The sequence below is a fragment of the Gopherus flavomarginatus genome, chromosome 14, assembly GCF_025201925.1.
Source record: "Gopherus flavomarginatus isolate rGopFla2 chromosome 14, rGopFla2.mat.asm, whole genome shotgun sequence".
NCBI lineage: Eukaryota > Metazoa > Chordata > Testudines > Testudinidae > Gopherus > Gopherus flavomarginatus.
Genome location: NC_066630.1, coordinates 34,392,093 through 34,414,008, shown reverse-complemented (window position 1 = coordinate 34,414,008; position 21,916 = coordinate 34,392,093). Strand labels below are relative to the sequence as shown.

Sequence of the window (21,916 nt, the reverse complement as noted above, 5' to 3'; positions counted from 1 at the left end):
GCCTGCAAAATACCAGCACTCAAAGGTTTAATAAATACCAGAATCAAAGGTGTTGTGAATATTACAATCCCATTTTAACTGTTTCAATTGATTTCACAGTCAATTAAATCTTCACTGAATCAATAAGTCAAATAAATTGCTGTCCATAAAATATTGCCTTACCTGTAAATTTAGAGTGATCAGCATGAATCCCAGCTGAGATACTCAGATTGCTGGCCAAATTTTTGTATTCAGTGGCTTGAAGCCATACTCCCTCAGGCTATGATCTCATCCAGTCTCACAAGTAAAGAAGGACTGAGCTAAGCCACACAAGCATGAGAGTGCCAAGAAAAATTCAGTGTTGAAAACCCAAGATGATCCAGTACATAGCACTCTTCCCTGTGAGTTAGTGCTCCAGCACGGTGTACCCTAATAATACCATGCTGTTGGAGATGCCAGCTTATGGAGGTTCAAACCAAGTTATTGACCAAGTAGAGACACTGAAGACCCCATAGTCCTTTTGGCAAGAGTAGGGATATTAGACCTACCATCCTGGTAAAATTGCTTTTTGGGAGTTATGTTCCACCCCCCAGCGCTTTGGTGATGATGTCTTGACCAGACTGGGCCAAGAGAGTGACCCACATAACATCACCACCTCCGCTTGCTCTGCCAATCCCAAACCAACCTGGAATGTGAAACTTTGCCCCCCACACACACACTAGTGTGTGTCCTTTTTCTTCCCCACTTTATGTTTTTTTGGGAGAGTGGCAGATTCCTTCTTTCATATCCCTCTCCTTTTGGTTTCTGTTTAATAAGAGTCTAGGTTAACCAGCCAAGACTGTATATTTTGCAACACTGCTATAAGCCTGTGACCAGAAAGGCACCTAACAGCAATGCCCTAAACAGCCCAATATTGGTACAAATTGGCCAGGTCTCAGAGTGCCTGTGCCCAGAGGTGAAGTAAACCGGTACGGTCCAGTACGGCATATCGGCAAGAGCTGGTTCACCATGCTGAACTGGACTGGCTTCCCCAGGCTGGCGATTTAAAGGGCCTGTGGCTCCAGTAACAGGGCTCAGGCAGCAATTTATAGGGCCTGGGGCTCTCTTGCAGTAGCAGCAGCCAGGAGCCCCGGGCCCTTTAAATCACTGCCAGACCCCTGGGCCACCACCGTTACCCCAGGTGCTCTGGCAGCAATTTAAAGGGCCCGGGGTTCTGGCTGCTGCATGGAGCCCCAGGCCCTTTAAATCGCCACCCAAGCCCACTGCCAGAGCCCTGGGGTAGCGGCAATAGGGCTCTGGCAGTGATTTAAAGGGCCAGGGGCTCCCAACCGCCGCTACTGCAGCGGAGCCCCGGGCCCTTTTAATCTCCCCCAGAGCCCCGAGCCCGGGGAAGCAGTGGCAGCCGGGAGTCCCTGGGGCTCCGCTGGCAATTTAAAGGGCCTGGGGCTTTGTTGCGGCAGCGGCAGCTGGAGCCCCGGGCCCTTTAAATACCCCATAGCCCTGGGACAAGTGAGAGTCACTACCAGAGGTAGAAGCTGCATTTTCTATCTTTGCTGTGCTCTTCTTTCCCCTCTTGCATGAGTTTGTCTCGTTTGGCCTCCCAGAAAATGGAACTGCATTTTAACAATGACAGCTCCAGCCCACCTCAACTAACTTTGTCTCTTTCCCAAAAAGAACAGTTATTGCCATCTTTAATACTGACTAAAAGACTATCATACAAAGGAGTTTTCCTTATAAAAATGTTACAGCTTTTTTTAAAAAAAGGAACAAGGGTTGTGGTTAAAATAAAAAAAAGTCTTACTTAATATTTTACATTGCAAATGCTTTATCTTTAATAAAAGGTTAAAAGGATGTTGTGTTTGCCACAGTACTAAGCAGCCTGTATACTAAACCCTGAACCTCGTTTAAAATCTTTTAATGTTGGATAGTGACAGGGTCATGCTGACACCTTTGAGCCCATATATTGCATCTAAATTAATAGAACAGGACCTATATATTTAAAAAACACTCAGGGATGCTTTGGAATGAAAGGTAATATGCAAGATATGTTTGTTTCATACATAAAGTGGCTATTGGGCCAAATTCTGCATTGACATACTCACCACATAGCCTCAGTAAGTTCACTTGAGCCTCACAAGGTGTAGGTCAGTGCAGGTTTTGGTCCATTACCTACAAAATATACAATATACACTATTGTACTTCATATGCCATAAAAATAAGCCAAGAAATTCTGTAATAAAACTGATTCATGAAGTTTGATTAAGTCTGCGTCTTATTAGCGTCTCAAGTTTCAATATTTACCAAGTAAATATTTGCCATTCCTATGACAATGTATTTTGATAGGATCTTTTGTTCATTGTTGCCATTCAGATTTTTGAATTTTAATCTGTAAACGCAAAGGACCTAGTTCTGCCCTGAGATGCTCATGCACATTGTTTTCTCCCATACACAAAGAGCGCTCATATCTTTTCAGAGATTAAATGACTTCCTTTAGATTAAATGAAAACATCAACATAGGAAAGAATAATAAAATCTCTATGAGAGAGCATAGTGTGTGTTTCCCCTCTAATTCAGGCTGCATCTGCAGTTAACACAAAATGGCAGTAGAGGACTCCTCTACACGTAAAGGTGCAGTATGTGCAAAATCCATCTTCTTCCCGTCAGAATACGTAACTACATAGACAGCATATGACTACTAGTTATGGGAATAGGTGCTCTGCACAGGTACAGTATCTGAGTTTAGACTTTAGCATTTTTTAAATCCTAAATATCCTGAGGTGGTGACAAAAAAAAATCAAAAATATTCTGGAGGACTTCAAAAATATGGAGTTTCAAAGTTCTTTTTGTACAAAGAAAGTAAGAACATTTCATAATAATCGAACTAATGTGATTTCCACAAAAGGACAGCTTATCCCAGTTCCAATTACATTATTGTACCCGTTTTCCTCCACAGAAGATCTTAAGGAGTAAGAAAGCTAGATACTTATCCATGCTATTATAATGACTCTTCAAACACGGAAGTCTAGTTTTCAATTATTTTGATTTTGATTCCATGACAATTATTTTCTAATGTCTATAAAAAAAAGATACTACAAAGACTGTTGAAAAGTTTATTTTCACAGTGACTTGTAGTAAATCAGTATTGCCTTACTATGTTTTACATTACATACTTATGTATTTTTCAGGGACAACTCTACTCGTTCGATCAATTCAGCACTCAGAAAGCCTACAGAGCAAGAAGCTTCACATCATTAAAATAGAGCTGAAGCCAAAGATTAACATTTCACATGTGGGTGCCTGAAGTTAGGCACCTAAATAGGAGTACCTGAATTTTTCAGAAGCTAAAAACCCTTATAGCTCACATTGACTTCAGTGGAATCTGTGGGTGCACCGAACCTTTGAAAACCAGACCACATTTAGTTAAGTGCCTAACTACAGATTTAAGTGCATATCTTTAGGCACCCACATTTAAAAATTGCAGCCTACATTTTTAATTACTAACAGCTAGAATTTCTGAACCTTCGACTAGAAACAGTTCCCTTATTATAAAGTGACATAGGGAAAATGGAGACATTCTTTCAAACAAACTCTGTATCCCATTTTAACATTGTCTTAACAATCAATGGAAGTATTAATATACTGTGCGTTTGTGCAGTGTCTAGCATAGTGGGACCCATACATGTTATTACAATACAAATATTCTTTAAGGCTTGTTTTCTACTCCACAGGTTGCCCCACTACCAGTGCCACAATCAATGTTATATATTGCGTAAGCAAGATGCCCGCTGCCAGCTTGAGGCTCAGAAATGTCAACTGTAATTCAGACTTTCAAATCTATTTTAGTTTCTCAGTCTTGGTGGGAAGTGCTTCTGATGTTTATTTAAACTTAAACATTGAGAGAACAAGCAACATTTTATTTTAAATTATGTCAGCTCTCATATATGATTCTTTTTAAATATGCAATGTATGGCAGGCTATGAATACACTGTATAAGCATGTAAGAAAATGGCTTCTAGCATTCAAAGTTAAGTCTTGAATTTAAATAAGATTTTTCTGAAAACATCTTACTCTCAAAAGAGAAGACCAATGAACAATAACAAAAAACAGGAATAGTATTTCCCATACTGGATTGGATTACTGGTACATTTTGTGTCTGGCATGGGCATATTCCTGATGCCATTGGCTAAAAAGCAGCTGGCCACTTGTGCTATATTGAATATGTTGGGGAGGGAAGAGTACCTTTTGACCTCTCTTTTACCCTGGAGCAGGAGGTTTGATTTCCCTTATGTAACCATGTTTAAAAGTAGAAAATTAGCAGTTGTAAATGGTATAACAGATGTACATGTGTCATACTTGGCCAGATACTGCCCTCAGTTACAGTTACGAAACCCTATTGGCTTCAATGGGATTTTATTCCTGTAATCAGGGGCAGAATTTGGCCTACTGTTTTTAGTATCTCACACACACACACACACACACACACACACACACACACACACACACACACACACACACACACACACACACACACACACACACACACACACCAGGAGATTTTTTGGGACAACCAATTAAACTGAGATGCTGATGATGTCACCAACAAACAACAGTAGCGTTTAAAAGATCACTTCACATTCAATATTGAATTTGTTTTTGATGAGCCAATGCCAAATTTTGTACAGGATTAAAGAAATGTTAAAACCTAATCCAGCACTTGTTCAAAAACAAATTAGCCTGGCATTGCAAGTGAAATTCATAGGCTCTAAAGTGGAGGCATAGTCATAGACTCATAGACTCTAGGACTGGAAGGGACCTCGAGAGGTCATCGAGTCCAGTCCCCTGCCCTCATGGCAGGACCAAATATTGTCTAGACCATCCCTAAAAGACATTTATCTAACCTACTCTTAAATATCTCCAGAGATGGAGATTCCACAACTTCCCTAGGCAATCTATTCCAGTGTTTAACTACCCTGACAGTTAGGAACTTTTTCCTAATGTCCAACCTAAATCTCCCTTGCTGCAGTTTAAGCCCATTGCTTCTTGTTCTATCATTGGAGGCTAAGGTGAACAAGTTTTCTCCCTCCTCCTGATGACACCCTTTTAGATACCTGAAAACTGCTATCATGTCCCCTCTCAGTCTTCTCTTTTCCAAACTAAACAAACCCAATTCCTTCAGCCTTCCTTCATAGGTCATACCTACCACAGTCCTAGTGTTTGTTCAGGAATATTAATCCAGAGATATCATATAGTGTATGATGCATCAGTTCATGTGAATTATTCCCAATGGTTTTGACCTGTGCAGGTTTGTACCCAACTTGAGTCATTCTGAACAAACCCCAAATCTCAGCATAAAGCTCAGTTGAAAATACCAAGTTTCGCCTGGTTTCATGTTTAAAGCACAAAGACGTGTCATATACAATTAAGACAAGAACTATGTTTCTGGATTACCTATATTTCCTGTCCACCAGAAAAGCCAGCATACAGGGTCTGTAAACCCCGCAGAAATTGACATCTGGAAATCTTCCTGAAACAAGCGACTTCTGGGGGTGATGCAGAGCCAGTGAAACAACCCTAAACACCACCATGCTGCGTGCATACATGCACTTATACCCCCCCAGTTTACGGCCCTGTCAGAAGAAAAGAGATGACTGGAGCACACTGCACGCCATTTATTCTTGCTAGCTTTCGCAAGCAGCTATAAAATAACTTATGCAGGGAGCAGAACTGTTCCCAGCCATCTCCAGAGTTTGTAGAGAGGAGAGCGATACCCTGCCTCGCCATTCTGAGCTTCACTGAGCTCAGAATCAGGGCCGTAGTCTATGTGAATTCAAGCGATTAATGTACCAGGAGTTCTTCACTTGAGGAGAGGTAGTTGAAGAGAGTTTTAATGTTGGTGGGGGAAAGTACTGTCTGAGCAGGAAGTTATACACCTATCTGTGGATCAGCTAAATGGAGTTGTCTGCACAACATATCAAGAAATAGAACACTGCAGAAATATTAATGGAAAGTCTTGGAAAAGGAGAATATATAACAACAGTGCAGGTTACTACTACAGCTGAAGAAAAGAAGGGACGGAGAAGGTCCTGAGGGCTGGCTTTACAAGTAGGTGCTGTGATCAACTGCCCAAGGCACCATGGTCGGGGGGCACCGTGGTCCAGAGGCAAGACATGGGGTAGGGCTAGGGTGCGAGACTGGGAAGGGAGCCTGGAAAGGGAGCGGAGACCAGGGGGGATGGACGTATGTATGGGGAGGCAGCAGGGGCCAGGGGCGCCAAAATACAAGTTTGCCCAGGGCTTCATATTTCCTAAGGCCAGCACTGGAAGTCCCTCAATATTTCTGTGGAAAAACCTTTTCCATTTTCCTTCAAAAAAATCACTGAAATTTTTTAACAACTCAGGTTACTGCACAAATACTTCATTGCTTAATGGTGATAATGAGCCATAACAGTGAATTAACAGCCTCTTTAAATACAGCAGATGTAGTACAGCATTCTCTTTTACAGGAAATAATGTAATTGTATATGTACATAAAATACATGAAGAACACAATCCAAAAGAATTATCCAAATCTAACATAGGTTTGTTAAAGTGGCAGGTGATTTTAGACAGTAATGTGACTTTACTTACATCAATTATTTAGCATGCACTATGTATAACTGCATTTAACATGACATAAAATTTTCCTTATTACTCATTTGTGCTACAGTAGTTCCTAAAAGCCCAAAACAACACAGGAACCCTACTGTGGTAGGTGCTATACAAACACAGCATAAGGCCCTGTCTGCTAGAAACATTACACCGGATTAACTAAATCAATTTAGAGTGACTAACATAAACCAAATCAGTATAAGCAGAGCTTGTATCAGTTTAACTAGATTGATTTTTAATTGTTTTAGCTAAGATGAGGCAACTTTTCTTGTATGAAATGGCCTAAGTAGACAAGATAGGCAAACACACAAGCCAAAGATTGGGGACTGAGGCATAGCAAGAGTCATAGGCACCGACTCCATGGGTGCGCCAAAAAAATTACCCACTGGCAGTCAGCCCCTCTCCCCTAACGCCTCCCACCTACCCAACTGCTGCCCTGTGCCTCCCCCTCCCTCCAAGCACCTAACTGTCTGCTGTGATCTGCAGTTTCACAGCCTGCAGGAGGCTCTGGGAGGGAGAGGAGTGGGGATGGAGCAGAACTGGGTGGGGTGGGGCAGAGTCTGGGGTGGAGCGGAGTGTTAAGCACAGTGCTTCAGTGTAGACACTACAGGAAAGATTCTCCATCAGCATAAGTAATCCTCCACTCAGAGGCAGTAGCTAGGGTTAACAGACGCATTGTCTTCGGGGACTTAGGGGTGTGGATTTTTCACAACTCTGACCAACATAGTTAAATTGAACTATTTTTTTAGCATAGACCAGTCCAGACCTAAGTGAGTTGTTCAAGATCACACAGAGAATCTGTGGGAGAGTCAGAACTGAACTCTTATCTCCTGAGTCCCAGTTCTGTGCCCTATCAAGACCATCCTTCCTCCCCATTATCAGCCAATAATTTTTAAGAGAATAAACAAAATTCATCATGCATCTTAAATTTTATTTGGATTCAAGAGCAGAAGAAAAGAATTAAGATGCTGTTCCAAATACTCCAGGCTTGTCTACATTTTAAAATTTTCCAAAATAGCTACTTCAGAATAGGTTTTTTGGTTTAAGCCGGTGTGTGGACACACTTATTCCAGAATAAGAGTGCCTTTTTCTGATTGAGCCTAATCCAATAGATTATCAAATATTCTGGAATAATTATTTCAGAATTTGTCTATACTTGACATTTGTTGCAGGTGTTACCTGCACAATATTCTCTGTTACTCACACACTCTAGGGCAGGGGCAGGCAACCTATGGAATGCTTGCTGAAGGCAACACGCGAGCTGATTTTCAGTGGCACTCACACTGCCCAGGTCCTGGCCACCAGTCCAGGGGGCTCTGCATTTTAATTTAATTTTAAATGAAGCTTCTTAAACATTTTAAAAACCTTATTTACTTTACATACAACAATAGTTTAGTTATATATTATAGAAAGAGACCTTCTAAAAACGTTGCAATGTATGACTGGCACACGAAACCTTAAATTAGAGTGAATAAATGAAGACTCGGCACACCACTTCTGAAAGGTTGCCGACCCCTGCTCTAGGGGCACCCACCATTACCCCATTCCTAAGGCTCAGGCGTAACCCCACGGGTTTGCAGGACCTTTTACCAGTGAAGGAATCTTACACAGTAATATCCTTATCCTCTATGTATTAGCAATCACAAAAACCACACTGCACACTTAACTCATCCAGTGCTCACCACTCCCAATAAAACAGATTAACTTTCCTTGATGGCCAGTCAGGATCAGGTCCATCTGGGGACTGCTCAGTGTCATTGGCAGAGTGTTGAGGTCTGGCAGCTCTGATCTTGGGGCTGTGTCCTGGAGTTAGTTCCGAAAGAACTTCCTTTTGGTCCCCAGTTTACATAGTGAAATTTGAGTCCTTTTTAGCTGTACCTTAACCAATCATTATACTAAAATTTTACTAACCAATCCTAACATAGTGTAACAAAATTCTTTAACCAATCCTACCTCACCGCCTTAATTAATTTACACCTAGCAAAATTAATTATGTAACAAACAGAAACAAAGAACCAGACAGAGACCATACAGACAAACAATAGAGCAGTGGGGACCATAATGACAAAACAATAAAGAAATGAGGATTTCACAACCACAACTATGCCATCAAACTAAGTTTTCTTTAACCATCTTAAGATCTGTTTCTTTATCAGGTGATAGTGGTTGCCATTAGGATGTGCTCTCTTTCTTAAGGGCCTGATATTACATTGTTTTAATGTAATTTAGATGGAATGTGAGGATGTGACTTCCTGCTTCTCATCTAATGGCTGCTGCTCGGATGCTCTTTTAATCTGGCTGTAGATGAAGGCCTTAGGCTTTAGGCCTTACAATATGGCTGCAGACAAAGGCCTGATCCTTACACAGGTTATTTCGCATTAAAGTGCCTTGTGTTCACAAACAATGTTTTGTTGTTGTAAATCATCTGGCAATTTAACACACATTCAAGAAAGTTCCCTGAGATGCAAGATGAGATTAGGTGCCGGAAGGTAGGAGCGGATGCAGCCCCACTTGGGAATAAATTTTGTGCATTTGTCAAGTCCTCGTACTGGAATCCTACACAGCTTCGCTGCTTAGCTGTATGCGGTACACTCCTCTGGAGTTATCCTGGCCAGATGTCACATTCTTGTTTAAATGCTGGTACAGAGCCAGGTGCTGTCTTTTGCAATTCTCAAACATGTGGTGTTCAGATACCTGAGTCATACTCCTGATTATTGATCAGTCATGCGTCCTGCATAAGCATGGTCTCATGCTGAGGTCCTGGACTTCATTGCCCTTGTAGGAGAGGAGTCCATACCTGGCCATCTGAATTCTAGCTACTGAAATGCACATATCTAAAAGCAGCTGTCTGAACAAATACAGGAAAGGACCTAAGCCAGTGTTACAGAAAGAGAAAGGATCTCTGGCTGCGTTAAGAGAGTCAGAAGGACAATAATAGGTGCTCTGAAGAGCTGGCAGTGTCTTTAGCTTCTACTGTGAACTGGACTTGTGAACTGGACTGTATATTTTCAAGACATCCCACCACTTCACCACTGATGACATGTCCACCAATGTTGACCGGGGGAACCACCAGTTTTGGGCCCCACGCTACAAGAAGGATGTGGAAAAATTGGAAAGAGTCCAGCGGAGGGCAACACAAATGATTAGGGGGCTGGAGCACATGACTTATGAGGAGAGGCTGAGGGAACTGGGATTGTTTAGTCTGCAGAAGAGAAGAATGAGGGGAGATTTGATAGCTGCTTTCAACTCCCTGAAAGGGGGTTCCAAAGAGGATCTAGACTGTTCTCAGTGGTACCAGATGACAGAACAAGGAGGAATGGTCTCAAGTTGCAGTAGGGGAGGTTTAGATTTAGGTTGGATATTAGGAAAAACTTTTTCACTAGGAGGGTGGTGAAGCACTGGAATGGGTTACCTAGGGAGGTGGTGGAATCTCCTCCTTTAAGAGGTGTTTAAGGTCAAGCTTGACAAAGCCCTGGCTGGGATGATTTAGTTGGGGATTGGTCCTGCTTTGAGCAGAGGTGGGACTAGATGACCTCCTGAGGTCCCTTCCAACCCTGATATTCTATGATTCTATGATCACAGGCAGAGGCCCAGACCTGGGATGGGCCCACTTCCAATAAGTCTGTGCAATATTATAAATAAAACTGTACCAGGGAGGGGAACTAAACAACCCAGTTCCGGATACCATCAGAGACAGGGTGCTGCCATGTTGGTTTGTCCTCTCTCTGCCTCCTGTTCTTTTAGCCCCTGTTTTGTTGGTCTAGGCTGTCACTGTCTCCTGGGCTTTGAAATACCCCCACCCATTGCTCAAAGTGGCAGTTGCACCAGAGATCATACAAAGTCTATGGCACTTTTTTCAAATGATGCTAACACACAACCACCACTTAAGCTTGCTGTGTCTTGTCCCACATATCCCTACCACAGTGTTCATTACTCAGTTTCCTCCCCTCCCCGCCCCCCACCAAGTCTTTCTCCTCCAATCAAGGTCATACCAGCAGCTGATATTTTGCAGTGATCAAATACTAGGTACTAACATTGAAGTCCAATATATATAGGATGTCACATTCACAGATCTTGTGTGTGCATCCCAAGAGATAAAGGGATAAAAAGACAGTGGAGTGGATGAAAGGGCTCCTGAAGCATGACAAAGAGGAGGGAGAAAAGGACAGAGAAATGGAAGGTCCTCACAAGCACAGCTGCTGGAACAAGGAGGAGGCAAACAATCCTCCTGGAGAATATCGTGGCTTTCTGGTCAAGGACTGTGCCACAGCCTACATTTCCCCTGCAGCTCCCTACCTCTGTACCTGGCATTCTGGGATACACCATAAACCGCAACACCACCCAGAAACAGGTCCTCTTCTAAGCATTCTATGCCCACAGGACAACTGAGCAATGAGTGGACAATGGGAGACCCCCTTAACTCCCTCACCCACAAGAAAGAGATGCTCTGCTAACACCATCCCATACCCCAAGATGCAGAGAACAATTTTGAGCACCTAACATACACCCATTTTAACCTTGGAAGCAGAAACTTGTCTGCATGCTTCACTTTTATAACTTGAAAGGTTTTATTGATTTTTCAGTTTGCATATTGTTATTTATGAGGGTTTTTAACTGGTCAAAATGTTTACATTGGCCTATTTATTAAAAATGTCTTCATAGTCATGGCTCTGTGTCTAGAACATCTCCACCTGTACTATTATAAAATCCATATATGCACTACACTGTTAAACTCCCCACAAAGTACTCTAGAATCCCTACAGATGGCCTGGCCATAAGCCCTTTAGCACTGCACTCATACATTAATACATGTGCAGTGCTAAAGGGCTTATGGCCAGGCCATCTGTAGTAATCCTGATACTAAAGCATATACATTGTTCACAAGTGACCCCCTAGCTTCAGAGTAGGAGCCCAGTGAATCTCTGACTCTGTACCCCAAGTAGCTGCAGCACGGCAGATATATCTTCTCTGGCTGTTCAAAATATTCTGACCACCTCCCTCTCCTCCCATCTATCTCCCAGGGTCCCTCCCAGGCTCTCACAAACGTTGTGCAAAATGCAAGCTGTTATCATAAGAGGAAGCTATTCTCATCAGCCTGGATATCAGACTCCTCACAGATCCTAAGGCAGAAGAGACCACTTTGATCATCTAATCTGAACTTCCTGCATAACACAGGCCATGAGATTTCCCTGAATTAATTCCTGTTTGAACTAGAGAATATCTTTCAGAAAATGATCAAATCTTGATCTAAAGATTGCCAGTGATGGAGAATTCACTATAACCCCTGCCCTTTTGGTCTCCCAATTGCACATTTCCACAGTTATTCTGCAGCTACTTTCACTCATCCAATTGTCCAGTAAGTCTTTATAAGACAAGGAAGCATAGAGTAAGCTTGTTCTCACATTATTGTTCTCACATAATGGCCAGAGAAATGGCAACACCATCAATGTCCATTGTGACCATTGGAACAAATGTTCCATTTCTTTTTGCAAAAAACAGTCCAGAGTTTCTGAAGATCCTGTCGTGGATTTTTCCAGACCACCTCGTATTAATATTGCAGAACCTTTCATAGCGTCAAACAGGTCTTGTAACACCATGGAGAAATAACCCTTTTGGCTGATGAACTCTGAGGCATGGTATGAGGAGCAAAGAATAGGCACGTGTGTTCCATTGTAACACCATGGAGAAATAACCCTTTTGGTTGATGAGCTCTGAGGCATGGTATGGGAAGCAAAGAATAGGCACGTGTGTTTCATTGATGTCCACAGTACCATTGGGGAACTCCAACCATGCAAACCTATTAATAACCTCCTGGCCATTGTTCAGCCTTATGACCTGGGGGGACAGCACTTTCTTGATAGAAGCGCACATTGCCATGACAACAGCCAGCGTAACAAGACAAAACTGGTTAACTACTGATCAATAGCAACTGGAGGAAATGCGCTTCCAGACTGCAATGGCCATGTGTTTCTCCAGGCTGAAGGGAACTCTCATGTAGGTGTTCCACCACTGCAGCTCCAGGGTGAGCTATACAGGTTTCTAGGAAAGTGGCTTCTGACATCCTGAAGTTCTGCCACCTCAGCTGTTCATCCCAGGACTGCAGCACTATCCAGTCCTACCAGTCAGTGGTAGTTGGTTGGAAATACAGTCATGTTGTCAGCCAAATGAAGCCACTCCAAGAAAAGATGTAGGAGAAGCATCTGCTCAACTTCAGCCTTCTCCTCAGGTGTCCCTATCATCCCAGATCTGAAGTCATTGCATGACTTTAGTTACGTTTGCAGCAGCCCGTTTATATTCATCGGGTGTATTGGCTGGGGGGTGGGGCTGCAGTTGGGCTCGCAGGGGGGAGGAGTTGTGGATGTCTGGTCCCCCAGCTGGGCTCTGAGAGGAGGAAGGGTGCAGAGAAACAGCAACTGGGTTGCCACAGAGGTTTCTTTAACTCTCTACTCCTGAGGGGAATTTTTGTGTGTGTTTGTATTATTACAGGACATACTTGCTGACAGGTATTTTGAAATAAATCACCAAAATAAATCAAAGTGGTGTGATTATGTAGTGTTATTTTGACAAATATAATTTGCAGAATTTTAAAATATTGTGCACAGAATTTTTAATTTTTTGATGCAGAATTTTTATTTTATTTTTTTGGCACAGAATGCCCCCAGAAGTAACTATTTGCATTTACAGGGCATCAGCTAACAGCTATAGGAATGTGTGCTACAGGGCCGACTTTAGGCCGATTTGCCCAATTCCCAGGAATCAGGACCCGCGCCTAAGAGGACCCCGCGCCTTAGGCACCTTTTTAATTTTTTTTTATTTACCCCGGCTGCGGTCTGCTCCAGGGTCTTCTGTGGCCCCGCTCCCCTGACCAAAGTGCTGGCAGGTGCGTGGCTGCCCCACAGCCCCACTCTCCCAGCTGGAGCTCCGGCCAGAGCGCAGCAAGCCCCACATAATATATAATTGTATTATTTATATAGTTATGGAAAGTAAATAATACATGAAAGAAATGAAAGGCTTTTTTTACATTTTTTCTTTTTTTTTTTTAGTCATCCCTGCCAGGGCTCCGCCGAAAATGTTCAAATTAGGCCTCGCACTTCCTAAAGCCGGCCCTGGCGTGCTACATTCATTATGCTTACCAGTTCTGTCCATTTCCCCCCAGTGAGCATTCCCCGTGGAACACGGGCTGACCTTCCCAAAATGGTCACCACAACTTGGCTTTACTCTACGAAGCCTGCTTGTTCTTTTGTAGATGACCTGGGGCGTGGCCTATACTTAAAAGTTAGGTTAAAAAAAAAAAACCTAAGCAACATAGTTGCAACAACCTAACCCACAATGTACACACAGCTATGCCAACAGAAAAATGCTTCCGTGTTGATCTAAAAAAGTTGCCAGTGATGGAGAAATCACATAACCCTTGTCCTTTCAAGATCCCAAATGCACATTTCTACAGTTCTTCTGCAGCTACTCAGAATATAGTTAGACATAGGAGGTGGTGTTCCTACACCAATGGAAAAATTCCTTCCATTGGTGTAGGCTGAGGCTATACTACAGGGTTATGCTGACACCACTATGCCAGTACAGTCTCCGAACTACAGGCATATCCTAAGTGTCTGCTAGTTGGCACGACTGGCCTAGGAACAGGCTGCATTCTTTCAGCTAGCCTAACCAGTTCTAATTTAGAAACAGAAGGCTCCCTTTCCTTGTCACATAGTGATGACAGGAAGTTACAAATGATTCACACACCCCCACGCACACACTCACCCCGCACAAAATGGCTTGAAAAAGATTGATTGCAGAGTTGAACTCTCCTGTGCAAAGTTCATCTTCAAATAGCACAGCAGGAAGCATAGCATTGCATCTGTGGGAGCACACTCACTCCTCATCTCGTTGCATCTGAAATTCAATCCAAGCTGTTATTTCATCCCTCTTGCTCTGATCACCATGGAAGTTTCCATCCTGCTGCGCACTTCTCTCTTACTCTTAATATATCTTTGGTTGTGTGTCTACCCCACGGACTTCCCATACAGGACCTTGGGCTCTTCCATTTGTTGGAAATTTGCTGCAGATGAATGTGAACAACCCTATAAGAATTTAGATAGGATAAGGGCTCCCTTTCCTACAGGCCTCCCAATGCCTAACAATGACTTAACAAAATGTATATGGAGGGGAAGAGGAGGGGATCAGAGCATTTCATGTCAGTTATTTATTATATAGGAAAACCAAGCCAAGATGCAATGTTGGTCCCATGTTGTCAGAAATGCAATTAGAATGATATATATATATTCATGAGAGTGAGGGAAGTCTTTAAAGACGGTGGTCCATCTAGTCCAGTACACAGTGTCTAACACTGGGCAGCATCTGCTGCTTCAGAGGAAGATGTGAGAACATTGCAGTAGGCAGATGCGGGATAATCCATCCCCAGGATGGTCTTATCCTAAACCCCAAATAGTTGGAGATAGACTAGAGCCCATAAGCATGAGGTTTTATATCCCTTCCAAAGAATATTTTTGAAACACTAACTACTGTAAGTCTGGATATTCTCGTTATCCATAAAAACATTCAATCCCTCCTTGAGGCTAAGGATTTAGCAAGAGTCAATGGCATCCTGAAGCAATAAACTCCACACTCTAAATTATGCATAATATGAACAAATATTTCCTTTTATCAGTTTTGGATTGCTGGAACATCTGGAATGCAGGATGACACCCTTTCTCTCAATTCCTAAATTGAATTCCTAAACACCTACAAGAAATCCAACCAAAATGAGCGCACACAATTCACTGAGAAAGAATCCTACAGTATTTCAGCACAAAATCATGGGATACACCCCCCAACACACATAAGCAAGTGCAGAAAAAGTGAAGACACAGTAATGTGGGTTGGGCTTTGCAGTGGGGACAGTCACACATTAGCAACTGAGTTAGTCTAGCCTATCATGGACTAATATTGCAGTGTAGACAGAGGGGAAGAAGGTTGTAGCCATGTCCACCTCCTATACCAAGGAAACTCAAGGCTATTTCATTGAAGCACAATACCTTCCAGAGTCCCCTCTAGGGTAGAATAGAGCAACACAGCCTCCAATACAGGCCTGTGTCTATCAGGCCCACAGTAAAGACAGACCTAGAGTGGTTTTTTTTAAATAAGTGCCAACCTAACAAAACAAAGAGATCCTCTGTTGTCAGTAGATAAATAGCTCACCAGGTTTCCCTTTTAAAATTCCTTTCTCCTCAACACCTCCCCTTGGCCTGGTTTTCCTCTATAATAAATAAAAATTGGATATTCTTGCTATGTCCTGCTGTTCCACTTCACTGCATCTAACTTCTTTCATAAAGCTTTAACGCATCTCAACTGCTTCTTGTGATTTACATCCCAGTTCAGCAAAGCACTTAGACATAACCCCTTTCCTATTCACCAAAGCAATGAGACTCAGGCACATGGTTAAATGCCTCAGTGAATCCGGGCCTTATGCACTACATCAGTGACAGAGAAGGAGCAAGCAGCTAGAAAGTAAGAGGTCAACTGTTAACCAGGCTTGCTGTTGCTAACAGTTTTATAAAAGGTGTAGAACAAACAGGATCTTCAGAAAGCCTTTGACAATGTCCCTCGCCAAAGGCTCTTAAGGAAAGTAAGCTGTCATGGGATAAGAGGGAAGGTCCGCTCATGGATTGGTAACTGCTTAAAAGATAGGAAACAAAGGGTAGGAATAAACGGTCAGTTTTCAGAATGGAGAGAGGTAAATAGTGGTGTCTCCCAGGGGTCTGTACTGGCTGAATCCTATTCAACATATTCATAAATGATCTGGAAACGGGGGTAAACAGTAAGGTGGCAAAATTTGCTGATGATACAAAACTCCTCAAGATAGTTAAGTTCAAAGCAGACTGTGAAGAGTTACAAAGGGATTTCACAAAACTGGGTGACTGGGTAACAAAATGGCAGATGAGATTCAATGTTGATAAATGCACAGTAATGCACATTGGAAAACATAATCCAACTATAAATATAAAATTATGGGGTCTAAATTAACTGTGACCACTCAAGTAAGAGATCTTGGAGTCATGGATAGTTTCTCTGAAAACATCCACTCAACGTGCAGCGGCAGTCGAAAAAAGCTAACAGATTGTTGGGAATCATTAAGAAAGGGATAAATAATAAGATATTAAATATGATATTGCCTCTGTATGCCCACATCTTGAATACTGCATGCAAATGTGGTTGCCCCATCTCAAAAAAATATATTGGAATTGGAAAAGGTTAAGAAAAGGGCAATAAAAATTATTAGTGGTATGGAACAGCTTCCAAATGAGGAGAGATTAATAAGATTGGAACTGTTCAGCTTGGAAAAGAATTGTACACACTCAAGTCATATATAGGTGCCTAAAATAATGATCAAAGTGCCTAACTTTAATCACTCAAGATTGAAAACATTGGCCTTATTATAGATGGAAGTATTTATGCTATTTATCAAATATTCTAAAAGGTGATCAATTACTCTTTACCATCCATTATCTAAAACTAAACACACTGTGGATTGTGTCAATTTGCAGTCTCTCCTCCTATCTAGCTGCACAGATAATCCAGGCATGCCTGTGTGTACCTTCTGACACATTTCCCCAGCTAGTTGGCACCTTTAGAATAAATTCCCAGCTGTAGGTATCAGAGATAGAGTTGGGCAATCTGGGACTCCACACTTCCTTTCAGACAGTATGTGTACACAGGAGTTGGGAGGTGGTGTTCCCAGCTTGGTTAGGCATACCACCCACTAGCTCTACTTGGCAGTATGGTTGGCAGCTCTGGATAGCCACCCAAGTACAAGCCCACCCTTCTGAGCCCATTGGTACATAACTGGGCAGCTAGTCTGAGCCACTGCCACTGCTATTTTTGCACACTAGCTTCAGCAGACCTAGAGTCTATACATCTACCTGAGTCACACTTCCCAGCTCCTGTCTAGTCACACTACTTCCCGCACAAAATCCTTTCACCATCCCCACTGAATTGGAGCTCCTCCCTGCACTTGCTGCCTGTCTTCAACCATCAATTAGGAATGTGCAAGAGATACTTTTCACACTAGTAGGCCTGGTTTCTAAGGTGACGCTGCAATGTGACCACTCAATAATCTCCAATAAAGAATAAAACTCAAATAAAGAAAATCAAAACTGAGCAATCCAAGCAGCCCTTTTATGGGACATTACACTAAGCAAGAGATATTACCATTTCTCAAGAGCATTCAGACTTCCAGATACCCAGTCAAGTATATATTGGACTACTTATAATAGATCATGCTACTTATTACCAAGGTAGTGCCCACCCCATATGATGTCATACTCGATGGCTCAAACATTTGTTTACCATACAGAGGAATCTCAATGCCTTTTTCATGCTACCTGGTATGCTTGAAATCCCCTCCATATGCTTGTGTGCCCAGCAACCACTCTCTCCTCATTTAAGTCCCTCTTGAGAACTCACTTCCTTGGCGATGTCTATACCAAGTAATTATGCTCACGCCAATATTATTCATTACTTAACCAAACTATCATGATGAGCACATGACTGTATTGCTGCAATCCACAGACATGTGACTTATATATACACAACAGGCAGGTATAAGAGAACTACAGAATCAAAGCAAAGAAGGGCGAAAATAATTTCAAAATCCAACACAGTGCAAAGGAGCATGTGGTACACATTTGAAATTATCATCAGGACCAAATAAGTGCCATATTTTATTGCACTTTACTCAGATTTATTTTTCAAATTAACACAATATTTGAAGCAATAATAAGTTTTATTAAAGGTCTTAACATTCTGGGGACAGACCAGTTCCTCGGTAGGGTCAGTGAGTGATTTTCTGAATCACTAGTTAAGAATGGATAGTCAAACATTAAAATTAACCATACCACCACATTGTCCTCTTTTAAATCCAGTCTTAACCCTCCTCTGTGATGCCTACAAAGAACTCAGGAATGGGTAAGCAGCTGGTGTGCTGAGACCACTGTTTATCACATTGATCACAATAATCTTGTCAGGAGCAGAGGGTGTTTGCTGTATCCACCTGTTCTCTCATATTAGACTGTCGGTTCTTTGGGGAAGGAACAGTCATTTAGTTTTTGTTTGTACAGTGACAAGCACTATGGTTTTCATGCCAATAGGCACTACAGTAATACAAACATCAACAGTAGGCTGGGCTTCCCACTCCCGCGGCAGCAAATTCTAAGAATTAACTGTCATTTCAGTTAGCAGAATAATACAGGCCTATCTTAAGCTTATACTTGGGAAAGATGCCTGCTATCTTCATCAGTGGACTACTGGCAGTAAAAGAGGTCCTAACGATAAAAGGTGTCAAATTCGCTAGCGGACCTGAAACTGCCATGGCAGATATTGTCACTAAAAGAAAAGGTAGCAAAAAAAAAAACTTACAAGTTTCCCGATTTTGTGTTGTCTTCAATTTTTGGTGAGGATGGGCTGATGGTTTTTAATTAAATCAACATTCTCTGACTCCCTCTCTACTGTCATGATACAAGAGCCTTCTTTGTAGCATCCTCCATCTGGAAAAGTCTTCCTTGAACTCTCTGCCCCACCAAATATTTGCTTCAAAACTCATCTGAAAACATCTATTTTCTTCCTTGGTCCTTCTCAATTTCTCATTGAGTGCATCTACACAGTGAGTGGCAGCCCACATCTGAATAAGCTTGTCAGTTAGCTACCCTAAATTCTTAGAGACATTCCTTTCAGCTCAAGGATTGAGCACATTTAGTGCAAATGAGTAAATTTGTCCTGCTGCTGCCTGTTCTGTGGATAAAGGAGTGACTTCCGTCTCCAAGTCTATCAGTCTGGTATACTTCACAGGTATTAAAATTCACATCGCAGGTTTGGTAATTATATAGATGAAGTGACTGGCAGTGAGTTTTGGGCCTCAGGCCGTGATCCAAAGCCCACTGCAGGAGTCAACAGGAAAATTTCCATTGCCTTCAATGGGCTTTGGCTCAGGCCCTCAATGATGCAAATAAAGCCCTAATACTGCAAACTCTCCTTGGGTTGCCATTATGGCCCAAAAGTTGTATTCAAAGATTTTTTTTCTTTTAATGCGAAAGTGGTGGGCAGGAACAGTGGGATGGTGGATTTCTTTGTGCAGGTGGGGACTGGGAAGCATCCTTGCAAAATACTAATCATCTATCACCAGGTGAACAAATATCTAATTTTTTATCATCACAGCGGTGAGCACGGAGAAGTGTATTTTGTGTTTGGGCTGGCAACTCTTTGACAATTTTGCAAGGCTACTGTAAAATTTCAATGGGAATGACTGATGTAAAAAGCAAGTGAGAGGAAAGGTCCATCCCATGACACTCTAACAAATAGCCCAGGAGCCTTCTTTTTTGTTTATTTTCCTTCATGGGATAGGAGCTCCTTTTGGCCCTTTCTGCTTCATTCACAAAGCTGTGACCAACAAAATTTCCTCCATTATGTTTGCCAAACATTTTGAGTATGATGACCTGACACTGAGGGGCATTATGGACCTGATTCATAAAAATATGAAATTATCACTTGGACTCTGGGAATCAGGTGACAGGGTTGTTTTTTGCAGCACCAAAATAATATTTTTAATTTCAAATAGCTATGCAGTCAACATCATCTGCATGAGATCTAAAGTATGGCTGCCTTAGAGTTTACTAGCTGATTGCATAAGTGTTCCAGTAGTTTAAGTACATCACACTCCTAAAACAGAAGTGGGTCTTGACCTGTTAAGAGCCATTTTTTCATTCCAAAATGTTGCATCACTCAGTCATTGTATTAGAGAAGGGGAGGAGGAATTTGGGTCTGTATTACATCCTTCTGTGATAAAACCCACATGAAGAAACATAGGATCCAGGAAGTTCCCATGAGTTTCTACTAATGCGCTCTTCAGGCAGAAGTTGTTGCAGAGATGGCTCAGGCCAGGAGCTCCAAATGCTGCAAATCCCAGGGATTCACAGGCAGAGAAAGCTTTCAGTTCTGTGCGAGAAAGGGCTGCCCGCACGATCCTGCCTGGCCCTACCAACCTTTTCTGACAGCATGAATCCCCAAGGAGCTGTGTTGCCACTGGCTCTTCCACCGATGTCCCCGTCTCTGCTAGTTAGTCATGCTAGGAGCACCTCTCACACAGACATTCATTGGTTCCTCTGGGTAGCAAGCTGCTGACAGCAGCTTTCCTAGCCTTGCCCTTCAGACTTCCAATACACACATGCACAGATCCCAAATATTGCAGAGTGTCAGATACATTTCTGAGGGATCTCCAAAGAGTGGGGTGGATTGTGTCAATGAGATCCTGCTCTTCTCCTCTCCTTTTGGGGCTTTTCTGCCCAGGTTAACTTTTCTTTGCTCTCATTTACACCTTCCAGTGGAAGGCAGCAGATGGCCCATAATCTTTAAATAGGCTGATAATCCAAATATGTATCTCTGAGAAATGCTTTCCATTTCAACTCAGAGTAAGGATATCTCCTCCCCAGTCTTATCATTGCTCCGTCACAAGTACAGCTGGCTGAAATGGGCATGGCAGAGAATGAAAATTTAATAGAAACATTTATTTTCCAGGATTTTTTTCCAGTGAATACTGATTTTCTTCAGTCTTTTCTTATTTGTGATTTCTTCCCTCTTTTTCAATGGCAAAGAAGGGAAGAGGGGCAAAAGGAGAAAACTCTGAACATTTTTGAAAAACAAAAATTCAGTTCTTTTTGAAAACTTCACAATGAAAATCTTTTCAAGAATTGTGAAAAGTGTTTGATTTTCAACCCACTCTATTCATGTCTCTGATTCTTTAATGATTAAAGCTGAACAAACAAAAACAAATCACCTGAGTGAAAACTAATCTCGGAATTGAACATCACAGTATCTGGACTATCTCATGCTTTGGTAATGGGTTTAATTCCTCTGTCCACCTTATGAGCTTGCTGTCAGTGACTGATCACTTGAACTTTGCCTGGTCATGGAGAACAAGGCCAAACACAATATAATGTTGACTCTTCTCTTTCACAATTCCCTGCCCTCAGCTGTACAATGAGGTGCCCACACTGAGAGCACTTCCTCTACCTCATTGGCACATCTTCAGGAATACAGAAAAGTTCTTTGCTTTCTTCAGAAAGGAACTGAAAGATCACAAAGGTAACCCTTCTTCAAGGAGATCCAAGAAACGCCATTGACATGTATTTGGTACCACCCAGAGGATGTTACTCTTGATTTGCCAGCTCATTTCTTCTCATGACCTTACATCAGTACAGAGAAAGGTATCAGACTCTATGGCTCTAATGCCAGTGTCATAGGTG

General features: G+C 42.2%; 1 long non-coding RNA gene across 4 annotated transcripts in view; it reads right to left on the bottom strand.

Annotated features, from left to right (window-relative positions):
• LOC127034179 (uncharacterized) overlaps nucleotides 1-18,764 on the bottom strand; it is a 30,842-nt gene extending 12,078 nt beyond the window's left edge. For all 4 annotated transcript variants that reach the window (XR_007769321.1, XR_007769320.1, XR_007769319.1 and 1 more), the window contains exons 1-3: nucleotides 18,518-18,764; nucleotides 14,385-14,516; nucleotides 2,082-2,148 (exon numbers count right to left, since the gene is read on the bottom strand). This is a non-coding gene — a long non-coding RNA (uncharacterized LOC127034179). The remainder of the gene's footprint in view (nucleotides 1-2,081; nucleotides 2,149-14,384; nucleotides 14,517-18,517) is intronic.
• Between the last annotated feature and the right edge of the window lie 3,152 nt (nucleotides 18,765-21,916).